General features: G+C 37.7%; 1 protein-coding gene across 3 annotated transcripts in view; it reads right to left on the reverse strand.

The window, feature by feature from the left end:
• The window catches only part of ADGRB3 (adhesion G protein-coupled receptor B3), a 462905-nt gene that overhangs the window by 109855 nt on the left and 340853 nt on the right, over positions 1–12197 (reverse strand). The gene's annotated exons all lie outside the window — the stretch shown is intronic.

The following is a 12197-nucleotide window of genomic DNA, read 5'->3' on the forward strand; positions in this document are numbered from 1 at the left end:
CATGATTTCTGACATCATTCTCCTGGAAAAACTGGCTGCTCATGGCTTGGACAGGCGTACTCTTCAGTGGGTGAAAAATTGGCTGGATCACTGGGCCTGAAGCATTGTGGTGAATGGAGTTAAATCTAGTTGGTGGCAGGTCACAAGTGCTGTTCCCCAGGGCTCAATGTTGGGGCTGGTTCTGTTTAATATCTTTATCAATGATCTGGACGAGGAGATCAATGTACCCTTAGTAAGTTCACAGATGACACCAAGTTGTGCGGGAGTGTTGATCTGCTTGAGGGTAGGAAGGCTCTATAGTAGGATTTGGACAGGCTGGATCGATGGGCCAAGGGCAGTTGTATGAGGTTGAACAAGGCCAAGTGCCAGGTCCTGCACTTGGGTCACAACAAACCCATGTAACGCTACAGGCTTGGGGAAGAGTGGCTGGAGAGCTGCCTGGAGGAAAAGGACCTGGGGATATTGGTCGACAGCCAGCTGAATCTTACCCAGCAGTGCGCCCGGGTGGCCAAGAAGGCCAACAGCATCCTCCTGCCTTGTATCAGGAATAGTGTGGCCAGCAGGCGCAGGGAAGTGACCATTCCCCTGTACTTGGCACTGGTGAGGCCGCACTTTGGATACTGTGTTCAGTTTTGAGCCCCTCACTACAAGAAAGACATTGAGTTGCTGGAGCGTGTGCAAAGAAGGGCAACAAAGCTGGTGAAGGGTCTAGAGCACAAGTCTTATGAGGAGCAGCTGAGGGAACTGGGGGTGTTTAGTCTGGAGAAGGCTGAGGGGAGACCTTATTGCTCTCTACAACTACCTGAAAGGAGGTTGTAGCAGGTTGGGGGCTGTTCTCTTCTCCCAGATAACGAGTGATAGCATGAGGGGAAATGGCCTCAAGCTGCACCGGGGGGGGGGTTTAGACTGGATGTTAAGAACTACTACTTTACTGAAAGGGTTGTCAAGCATTGGAACATGCTGCCCAGGGAAGTGGTTGAGTCACCATCCCTGGAGGTATTTAAAAGACATTTGGATGTGGTGCTTAGGGTCATGGTTTAGTGGTGAACTGGCAGTCTTAGGTTTATGGTTCATCCTGATAATCTTAAAGGTGTTTTCCAACCTATACGGTCGTGTGTTTTGGATTGTCTAGTCAGTTCAGTAGCTTTTTGGATATGTATAAAGTTGCTCAGTTTCAAATAGGTTAATTTTATAGGATAACATTATTAAATATTTAGTAGAAAAGAAAAATATATACTTCCACAAATATTTTATTAGCTTTCACTCCTCATGAAATCAGTAAAATCTTTCATATTCGTTTGTTCAGACTGTATAAATATTTGTGAAGGTTTATGGTGATCTAAGGAAACATTGCATATAGTGTTTTCCCAGTGATCAACTTGTGTAATCCTTCAAACGGTACTATTATTCTCAGGGACTCTTAGCAAAAGGATCCTTGTAAATTGTATATTGCTAGGGGCTTGAAAACATTAGGGGCTCAGAAGTGTATCCTGGAAATTAACAGGGCTATATAGTCAGTATGGTATACTGTATAGTATAGTCCAGCACAGTCAGAATAACAAGACTGTCAAAGTTTGCATCAGGGTTATAGCTGTGCTTAATGTTTCTTCCAAGCGACAAGATTAGCAATAAAGCATAGTATCATTAGATCAAGTTTCAAGGCCAACTATGACCAGCAGGGAAAGGAACAAGTGTGAAAGGGATTGATGAGGGGAAGAAGAGAGCCTGGGCTTCCATCACAGTTACTGTTATAACATACAATTCTAGATTGAATGGCCAGATAAAAGTAAAAATAGTACATGCCCAGCCTCCTCAGAGAGTGCTTTGAATTAGGCTCCAGGGATGCCAACCATGAGGTAGGAAGAAAGTTAAGCCACAGAATGAGAATGGCAGATGCCAACATGTTAAGTGGTCAGGCGCTGAAATGTTGCTCCTGGCTATGGTAATGCAAAAAGAGAGGTGAGCTCTCTTTTCTAGCTAGATATGTACATGCTACCTTTGAAAATCTGGCTTTAGGTTTCCCATCAAAGATGTCCAGTGGAGAGCCCCCATTTTATCTAACAATTCAGTGGCTGTGAGATAGAAGAGGTAAGTTCAATTTTCCTCTCTGCATGAGGGATGTTGAATAGATACTTTGCAGCAGATGACCTAACCCCAGACTACAGTATATTCTGGTATGACAGTACCTTCACTCCTTCTTGCTGAAGCAGGTGCTCAGTGAACAGAACTATGCATTGGGCCAGAAGGTGAAGCAAAGCATGGACTTTGTAGGCTTACTGCAGGAGGATGGGGGTTGGCACCTGCGTTCCAGTTCCTGCACCATTAAGTACTTATTCAGCAGATAGAGCAGTCAAGTATCAGTGTTACATGTTCTCTGAAGATCCTCAGGTTTCATACATGCTCCTTCACATTTTAGCTGCATGACTAAGAAATGCCATGGTTATCAGCTTCTCCCCTGAATCCTGTGATAGCACCTGCTTCTCCTACACAACCCTACTGTGTATCCTCCAACTCTGTTACCTGTTGGGTTCTCTGAAGAGAATGCTGTGCAGCAAGTGGAGCTAAGTTGTCTCAGTGTCCAATTTTAACAGAAAAAAATAAAGACTTTTTCTGTCCACCACACTTTAAAAATAAACTTAACTCAGACCAGGCTGAGATAAAACAAACAAACAAACAGTAGTACATGGTTACAAACTTACAAAAGACACACACAAAAAACCCAAACCCTGACATTTGCTCTACTGACACTAGGATTATGTCAAGCAGTATGTCTCCCCTTTTATCCAGATGTTATTCTTTAAGATTTCCTAAACATTCAGTTTATAAAGAGTTCTATTTTCTGTATATGTTAAGCCTCAGGTTATGTCCTTTTCCTTGTGTAAGACACTTGCTTTTAAAATCAATCCTCTTTTGTAAGTCCTCCCAGGAGTCTAAACAGATTTAATCTGTTTTTCCTCAAATGGATTGATTTCTTTCTTATTTGGGTGATAATCTGGCAATGTCTCTTAATTAAAGTAAGTATCTTTTTTTTCTCCCTTAGAAATGTCTCTTTGCTAGATCAGATATTATCTTGTGTACCTGACTGGCCAATTAACAACTGCTTCAATGAGAGTAATGCTTATCTTCCTATTATCTCTTTGGTGAGTCAGAGTGCACCCTGACTGAACCTGCACCAAATCTTTTATTGTTTTCAGTCTGCACATTAAAAACACAATTGATACAAATACCTCAACAGGAAAAAGGTATATACCTTGCTATTGGTCTTGACTGAGATCAGACACATAGTAATTAGCCAGTTTGAGGTGACAAGGGGTTTGTAGTGATGATGCTTAACATCTTCAGCTGGATATCTTTTCTTCAGTGAAAACCTTAACTACAGATTGTAAAAGTGAGTAATCTTTCCCTTTCAGACAATCAATATTTAGTTTTAATATGAAGCAATAAGACTAATGGTGAACAGAGGGAATTAGAGAAGCTTCCTTGTCCAAACTGCCCTACGGCCTGGAGATTAGGTCATTCCTCCTGAAAAGGTTCTGAATTTTGCAAGCACAGATGAGGCCTCACTTTGGGTAAGTCTCTTCTGTCCAGGGTGAATTTTCTAACCATTGAACTATTGGACAAAAGAACTATAGTATAGGTCTTCATATATGTGTTGTCCATGTTTTATGTAGCAGCCAAATCACCTCTAAGTCAAGGCCATAGTCAAGAATGACAGGCAGATGACCTGTTTACATATCTTGATGAGGGTTAATGCTGAGGTTCTTCTGAGCATATTAGAATGAAGCCTTGGTGGCCAAGCAGCTTAACATAAAACTCATAAGAACCTCTGGATTTAGGATTCTCCAGAGTTGTACAGTGACTGGAAAGGAGGTCTGACAAAGTCCATTAAGGATTGAGGCACCTATAGTGGCACGTATCTGCCTATCTCATATAATGACTGAGACTTCATTAAAATGGGCCAATGCAGCAAATCTGTGCAAGCAGTTGAGATGCAGTGACTTTGTATATGCCTAGCTGATAAGTAATGTAATGCAATATAGCTAAACACAAAACTTTCTTACAGTGTTGTTTATGATCTGATTAAGAAACAAGACTAAACAACCCAGATGTTGCTAAAGCTGGTAGATGTAAGCTGTTCTTTGAAAACTCTATAACTCACGGAGCTAACTTCTATGACATTATAAAGTAATGCATCTTTTTGTCTTAATGATTTTCACTTTTTTTTTTTTCCTTTTTAAGATGTGGGGAAATCATTGTGATTAGAGTCAAATAAATTCAAGTACAGATTTAGGAAATGGAGGTTCTTTTGTTATGAAGAAGATATAAGAAGCACCTCCTTAATGCATACTGTAGGCTCTTCTGAGCTGGTCTTAGCCCTGATATTCTTGCCTTTCAGTAAGGCTTATTACCTTAGGACTTATTAACATGGCTTCTCAACTTCCATATTCAAAAGTGCTTGAGTGTAGCCACTTTGGAGTGCAGTTATGTAAGTTACTGCTCATCAGAAACTTCCTAAGTGGATGTATTTACTGACCAACTGCCCACTATTGACACACGTTTTAATAGCACTTTGCACCTACGTAACAGCAGTGTTGCCTAAAACAAAGTCAGATGAAAACGATAATTTCTGGAGATAACATCTAAAAAGTTACACTGTGTTTTTTGCTAGGAGTGACTAGTATAGGGGCTAGAAGAGGGAGGTGTGCATCACAATGCACAACAGATTAAAAACAGATTCTTCCATATTTCATTTGGAAAATGCTGGGAAAATGAATGAGGGTCTGCACTGTGCCACATCTGGAGAGATATCTTTATGTACCAAGGACTGTCCTGACTCAAGAGTATGAAGGCAGGTGTTGCAGAGGAGGCCACTGTGATGCACAAAGTCCAGTGTTTTCTGTGGACATGCTCTGAATTTGATCTGTGTATGTGCAATGTCTGATGCATCCACATTGCAACAGACAATTTGCATTTGTAACAACAGTGTATATGGAAGTCCCAGAAAAATTTACTGCACTGAACAGAGGCAACACAGGATTTAAGTCCTCTTACTCCTCTGGTAAATCTATTTCAGCTAGTCACGTGTCAGCTAGATGGTGTGTTTAGACAAATGTGATTGGTGGCATCAAAATCTATACCAATTGGTTATGAGGTTGGATAAGTGCCTTTATTTCACAGTCTAAAAAAAAACCAAACCAGATAGAGGAGGTGTTGGGGAGTATGTGCCTTAACTAGATGCCAAAAAAAGCCTCTCTCAGAAAAGCTAGTAGCCTATCTACTTTCCTCCATCTCCTGGTAATATTTTTCGTTTGTGTGTGGCTTCCTTGTGGGAAACAGCACAACAAGAATTCCTGATGCTCTGCAGGTGCAAGACTTGTAATAATGGACTTGTCTTCTGTCAACTGACAAAGCTGGTCTACTCTCTAGCCTTCATGTATGGTAGAAATGGACTGAAAAAAGTGTCCCAAAATCAATGTTAATACACTAACGGTCTACCCACATTACATAGCATCTTTCAGCTGAAAGCCTTAAAACACAGAGATGGACAGTGTCAACCTGAATCTCAACACTGGGTACAGGAAAGTTAAGAGACATCCCTAGGACTCAAGGCCAGAATAAAAATGTGTAGGTAAATTACTTCAAGGCTGAAAAGAAAATGCAACCAAATACAGTGGTATATTTGTTTCCTTCTACCTCTGTATGGAGGTCCCCTACACTACTTTTGATGTTTACAACATTAGATCATATAGAAAATTGAAATTATACACATCTACAACTATATACAGTAACATTTTTCAGTTAATGTTGCGGTTTTTCAGCATGGAATCAACTCCCATTCGCATGAAAGGCATATCAAAAGCTGTCTGTCTGTCTGTGATGTGTCACATAGATGTGGCATGCTTTAGTTGAAAACTCCAAATCTGAAATGCCTTTCCCTACAGTCAGAAATAGTGTTGCAAGTAGAAATTGCTACAGTGCCTTCTTACATTTTGAGGTAATTTGCATTCTGTTATGTTCTCATGCTACTTGATGTTTTAAAAGTGCAATAAATAAAGAATACAATTAATTTAGATTACACTACTCGATCTGAACTATATGCAGAATATTTAGTACATGAAACTTATTAGCTAGAATATATGTCCTAGAAATTACATAATGATGAGTGCAATTGCAATCATTGTCTGTGCATATACAGTATTCAGAGAATGTCATGAATCCACTTCATGTCAGCGCATGCTGTATATTGATTGGACCTGTCAAATTTAATGGAGTATCCTCAGTATAACTCACATCAGAGCTTGGCGCTATATTTTGATCTTTCAGACAGCTAAATGATATCTGAAATTACATATAAGCAAACATCTTTCTATTGACTATGCATTGGAGAAAACTTATGTGATTATTTTAATTCAAAGATGCTAGAGCATGTCAAGCACATGATGTGTTCTTCAGTTATATTAGTTTTCGGCAGGGGTTTGGAAATAGCAAAACAGAAAATATGACTATGCCACTCTAAAAAAGTCTACACTATGCCCACATTTTGAATGCAGTATGCAGTTCTGATCTCTTCTTAACTCAAACAGATCTAGTGGAACTAGAAAAGCTATAGGGAAAGGGCATGAGGCAACAGAAGATATAGAACAGCTTCTGTAAGGTAAGTCCCTCCAGTCTGGGTAAGAGGTGGTCAAGGGAGGTCTGATAAAGGTCTGTAAGAGTGCCATGGTGAAAATGAACCAGAAATGATTGATTGTTATTCCTTGTAATATAAGGGTTAAGGGCATTTAATGAAATTATTAGGCTGTATATTCAAAACAAACAATAGGAGGCATTTTTTCTCATGGGGCGTAGTTAAACTGTGGAAATCATTGCCACAGGAGGTTATAAATGACAGAAGATTATGTGAACTGAAAGAGTGATTAGATAAATTCACAGACAAAAAGATCTTTTAAGTCTGCAGCACACAAAGATAAAAAATCTGACTGTATGTTACAAACCTGTTCAAATTTGGAAGGCATACCAGGGGAATTTCTACTAATAAGTACCTTGTTCTTAAGCACTCTTCTAGGCATCTATTAACAGCCACTGTGGCAGGCAGGATGCTGGGGATAGACTAAATTTTGCCTGTTCAACCCACCTTATACTTCAACTATTGTTCCTGGTTTAAAGGTTTTGCTTTCAAAGTAAACACATTTCAGTTTGTTGGTTGTTCCACATTGCATATGCATATTAAACCCAAAACATAGTACTAAGACAGAAGTATCTTAGCTAAGTCTCAATATAATGTTGAGGTACTATGACATCCTAAATTTTAAAATTTAATTTCTTGGCATCATATAAATGGACATTGAACAGAATTAAATCTTTATTGCTCTGTACTAATGTTTTATCTCATATAATTTCTTATTTCCTTAATTTTATAGTGTAGAATTGTGATTTTACAAGTGCACTCACATCCTGAAATATTTCATAGTATTCTATCTTGATAGAATATGTTTGTGTGTGTATGTATATAGTAGACATAGATAATAGGTGTTGCAATGGTCATACTCGTTACTGTAGCTCATCTGATATTGATACACTTCATAATGTCTACTTTTAGATTTACCATAACAATGGCTTCACACCATTTATTCTGTGAATGATCTTAACTGTTAAGAACTTACAAAAATATTTGTTTCTTTTCTTCACAATGTTGCCTTTCTCTATATAAATTTATACCTCCTGACCCTTAGAATGATCAAGTTTTAATCCCAAGCCAGTAACATCTATTCTGTATTTAAAAATGTCACTGCTTTTAAGTCCAATACCTAGTAGTCCTGCAGGGCTAGAGGCAATAACTTCTAAGGGGAAAAATTCTCAACTTTCCAATTGGACACACAGACCTTGCTTCTGACCCTGCAGGGCTGTCAGCTATCAAACTTTGAAGTCATGACATTTTAAAGAAAATGTACGAGGGGTTATTTCATAGGAACAGAAAACCATTTTTAGCTTTACAAAGTTTTTATTGCTCTTTTTTGCTCTATGCTTTCAGTGTGTAAGACATCTAGTTTTACAGATGAATGTGTATGAAAATAGTACTAGTAAATACTTTGAAGAGCCTAACTTATTCTAAAGGCTATACGATATAAATTCATGCAAAGATGTGAGCACTTGTGGAAAAATGGAGGAATTAAACACTCAAGGTCAGGAATACAGAAACAATGCCTCAGCTGCAGCTTCTCTTATGTTTGTGTTTTAATGCCTAGTGTCTTTTTATCTTTCTCGCCATCTCACATTAAAAATTATTAAAATGATTGCAGCATTAGTTGAATTAACCCATCCTTCATTTTCAATTATGTGTTAATTGGAATTGCAAATTGGAATTTCTTACAGATGCCTATGAAAGAGTTATAACAATATTAGTACTAGTACTTTAATTCTTGCTGAGATGTTAAAAAAAAGTCTTCTTTGGAAAAATATTAGTTCACTTGCTTCAAAAAGGCAAATATTTTACTGTTCCATAGTTCTAAGTTTCATAAATTTCCAATTTTGAACTCACTTAAATATATATTAAAAAATAAAAATTAATAGATTTAATACAGAATTAATTCCAATTCTACTGAACTATTTTCCCTCAATGTTTGGTTTGTTTTTAACTTTGGCAATTTTAACTCCAGAATAATTTTCTCTCTGTGACAAAATTCAGATTTTTAGTGTAAGAAATGGAATTCAGAAATTCCATAGTCCATTGTTTCCCTAAAACCATGGTTCAGCATAATATTTAAATATGTCTGTAACTTCTTATGTCAGTGATTTCAGTAGATTTACTCATATACTCAAAGGCAGCCACATGCTCAACTTTCTTGTGAAATAACAGCCATTTCCTTCTCAGTATCACAAAATATCAATGAATTAAGACTCAAAATAGGCCTTTAAAGGACTTTAAAGTAAGTAAGGAGCACTGGTCATACATTCCAGAAAGCAAAATTCTGTGCTGCTGTACTAGGTAATCAGAGCAGATCCTTAAATCATAACAATCTTTAAAAAATGCAAAGACTATGCATATTACATTGCATGCTTGGGCTTGGGAAGATCTTTCTTCTTGAATTAATTACTCATTCAAATAATTGATTATTATAGTATTAGTATAATTTGTATTAATAATATAAATTATTATTCATGAATAAACTCATACTACATGAAATAAAAAACTGTGAACAGATTTATGTTAATTGAATATCTTTTTGCAACACTTAGCAGAATTAGGAATCCATTCCAACTCAAATGCAAATAACAATCATAATCACAGAACCATACTTCTCTATCAAAACATGTTTTAAAGGTCCCTCTCTGCATGTAATGTAATTCCTTTCTCTTATCAACCCCTTCCCTCCAATTTCTAAAAGAAAAAAGACTGATAATACATTTCCATGACCTAGCACTATTTGGCTTGATGCTTCTCAAATTCTACAGCTCCTAAGAGAAGTTGCTTGAAGTGCAGAGTACCTGTACAAGGTCGTGAGTATGACTTGTGCTGAATATCCAGGAGAAGATTCCCCATTATTTACTTATTGACAACATCAAAAGGCAACTAAATATTTGCTAATAGTTGCAAAACCCATTTGTCTTTAAGCAAAGTTCATGCTAACATTGTCCCACTTAATTGTCAGTCATTACTGTTCAATCTTGTTGGGAAAGGTGCATTTATTGGGAGAAATCCCAGTACAAGCCCTGGCAGAAGTCAGCAGATTGCAAGAGGGAGCATCCTGCAGTAATTTCTGTCTGGATACCGTAGTTCTTCTATGAGTGAAACCATGTGAAACTCATAAAATATTTCACTGCCCATGTGAAACCGTTCAACTGGAGAGAGTTTTATGGAAGTAGCTACTAGAAAAATGGACACTTACATTTGGGACAAAATATTATTAATGCTGTCCTTGTGCTACCTATGGTGTAAAAGTGAGAAGTGTGGCATGAAAAGGAAGACTTATTGACAGGGCATTGCTGGGGATACAAGGATGGCGATGCAGCTCAAGAAGGACCATGGCCTGGATACTGGAGTAGCCAGGATGAAAAGAAACACTGCAGTACTTGAGCTGGGAGTCAGGAAAAAGGGAAGCTTATTGCATAATGCTTCTGTGTGTATTCTGTCCAACAAAATCTTAAATGTCTGTACATGGCAGATGGTACTTTAATTAAAGGTTCTGTAAACTTTTCCAAAACATCTTTGTGATTTCTGTATTCAGCATGTTTATGTACCTCCCCCTGCAAATGAGCAGGTTTTCAAATATTTTACCCTTATTTAACAATGATGCATGGGAGCTTCTGCTCCATGACTGAAAGGTGAATCCAGCACCACCTGCATGATGCTAATACATGCTTTGATCTAGCCTATAGTGACTGTCTTATATACAAAGTGTGATAGCAAAACTGAGGAATAGGATAAGAACATGAGGGAAAATTGTCTTGGACATGAAGAATAAATATTTAGGTTTTTACGATAAATAGGATTAATACCAATTTTCCCTTGTAATTGCATTACAAGTTTATGTTGCAGAAAGACATATTGATTCAACTACTACATTAGGAAATATTTTCAAAAGAGATATGCATGCCCTGATTTTAATATTTTCAGTAGAAAATGAACTTCTTAGCATATTTGATTATTTTCCCCATAAAACAATTTTGAAAAGCATCGGGTCTACTGAACAAAAAAAAAAAAATTAAATGTGTTCACATAAAGAGAAAACATGAAGCAAACTGTTCCTTCTCCATAACGTAAAATAATTTCTAGAATATGTTACAGAGATATACGCCTTTTTTTGTCTGGAGCCAATACATTGTGTGCAGTTTTGGGCCCCTCACTACAAGAAGGACATCAAGTTGCTGGAGCGTGTGTAAAGAAGGGCAACAAAGCTGGTGAAGAGTCTAGAGAGCAAGTCTTATGAGGAGTGGCTGGGGGAACTGGGGGTATTTAGTCTGGAGAAGAGGAGACTGAGGGGAGACCTTATCGCTCTCTACAACTACCTGGAAGGAGGTTGTAGTGAGGTGGGTGTTGGTCCCTTCTCCCAGGTTACTAGGAATAGAATGAGAGGAAATAGCCCCAGGTTGTGTCAGGGGAGATTTAGATTGGATAGTAGGAAAAATGTCTTTACTGAAGGAGTGGTCAGGCATTGGAACAGGCTGCCCAGGGAGGTGGTTGGGTCGCCATCCCTGGAGGTATTTAAAAGACGTTTGGATGTGCCACTTCAGGACATGGTATAGGAGGCATAGGTTGGGTTGACGGTTGGACTTGATGATCCTAGAGGTCTCTTTCAACCTTAATGATTCTATGATTCTATATATTTTGGTAGATTTCCTCCAACAGTAAAACAAATATTAAAGAGGATTTTTTAAAGTTAGAAAAAATAGCATAACTATGTGAATATGAATTTATCTGAAATTATGGAAAACAGGTGTGTTTGTAAGCACATTTTCTCAAAACACTTAATTTCTAATTTAAACATAAATTGATGTAAACTTTTAATCAACTTTGTAAAAATGACCTTAGAGAGAAATCTACTTTGAAGTTAAATCGTTTACACAGTGTTTTTGTTCCTTAAATGAGAAAGGAATCCTTGACATACAAGACACTTCACTCTTCATACAACTGAGATTCTGAGCACACTCACAGTTGTGTATGCAATATTAAACATGTACATAGTACCATCTTTACATATGTAAGTTGTTAAAGGATCTGGTTCTAATGCTACCATATATATAAAACTGTGATTTCGCCAGCAGAAATGCAATTGACAATAGCAACCTGGTTGTACGTTGCTGCTACTGTGGATAATGCAATAGAATTTATATAAAAATTCATCTGAATGTTCGCTAATGTAGACAGCACATGAGTCTGCTGCTTTATCTGTACTCATGTTTACAGGTTTCTTGTGAAAGTGCTGCCAGAAACTACAAAGGTCACATTACATTTGTGAAGGCGTTTCTGGATATGTTGCGTCTGTGTCCATGAGGCAACATATCAAACACTGCCGTAAATGCATGTACTGCAAGCACTGCTTTCCATGACAAGTAAGTCATCATATTAATAAAGGGAAAAGGCCTCCAGCTGTCTTGTGACTCCTACATTTTTTCTTTTACCAGTTTTCGGTGCTTTCATGAATGTGCAGCATATTTTATATGCTGGAGGACTAGAATAATTGTTTTAACTCTTCCTT

Source organism: Phalacrocorax carbo, chromosome 3 (genome assembly GCF_963921805.1).
Source record: "Phalacrocorax carbo chromosome 3, bPhaCar2.1, whole genome shotgun sequence".
Lineage (NCBI taxonomy): Eukaryota > Metazoa > Chordata > Aves > Suliformes > Phalacrocoracidae > Phalacrocorax > Phalacrocorax carbo.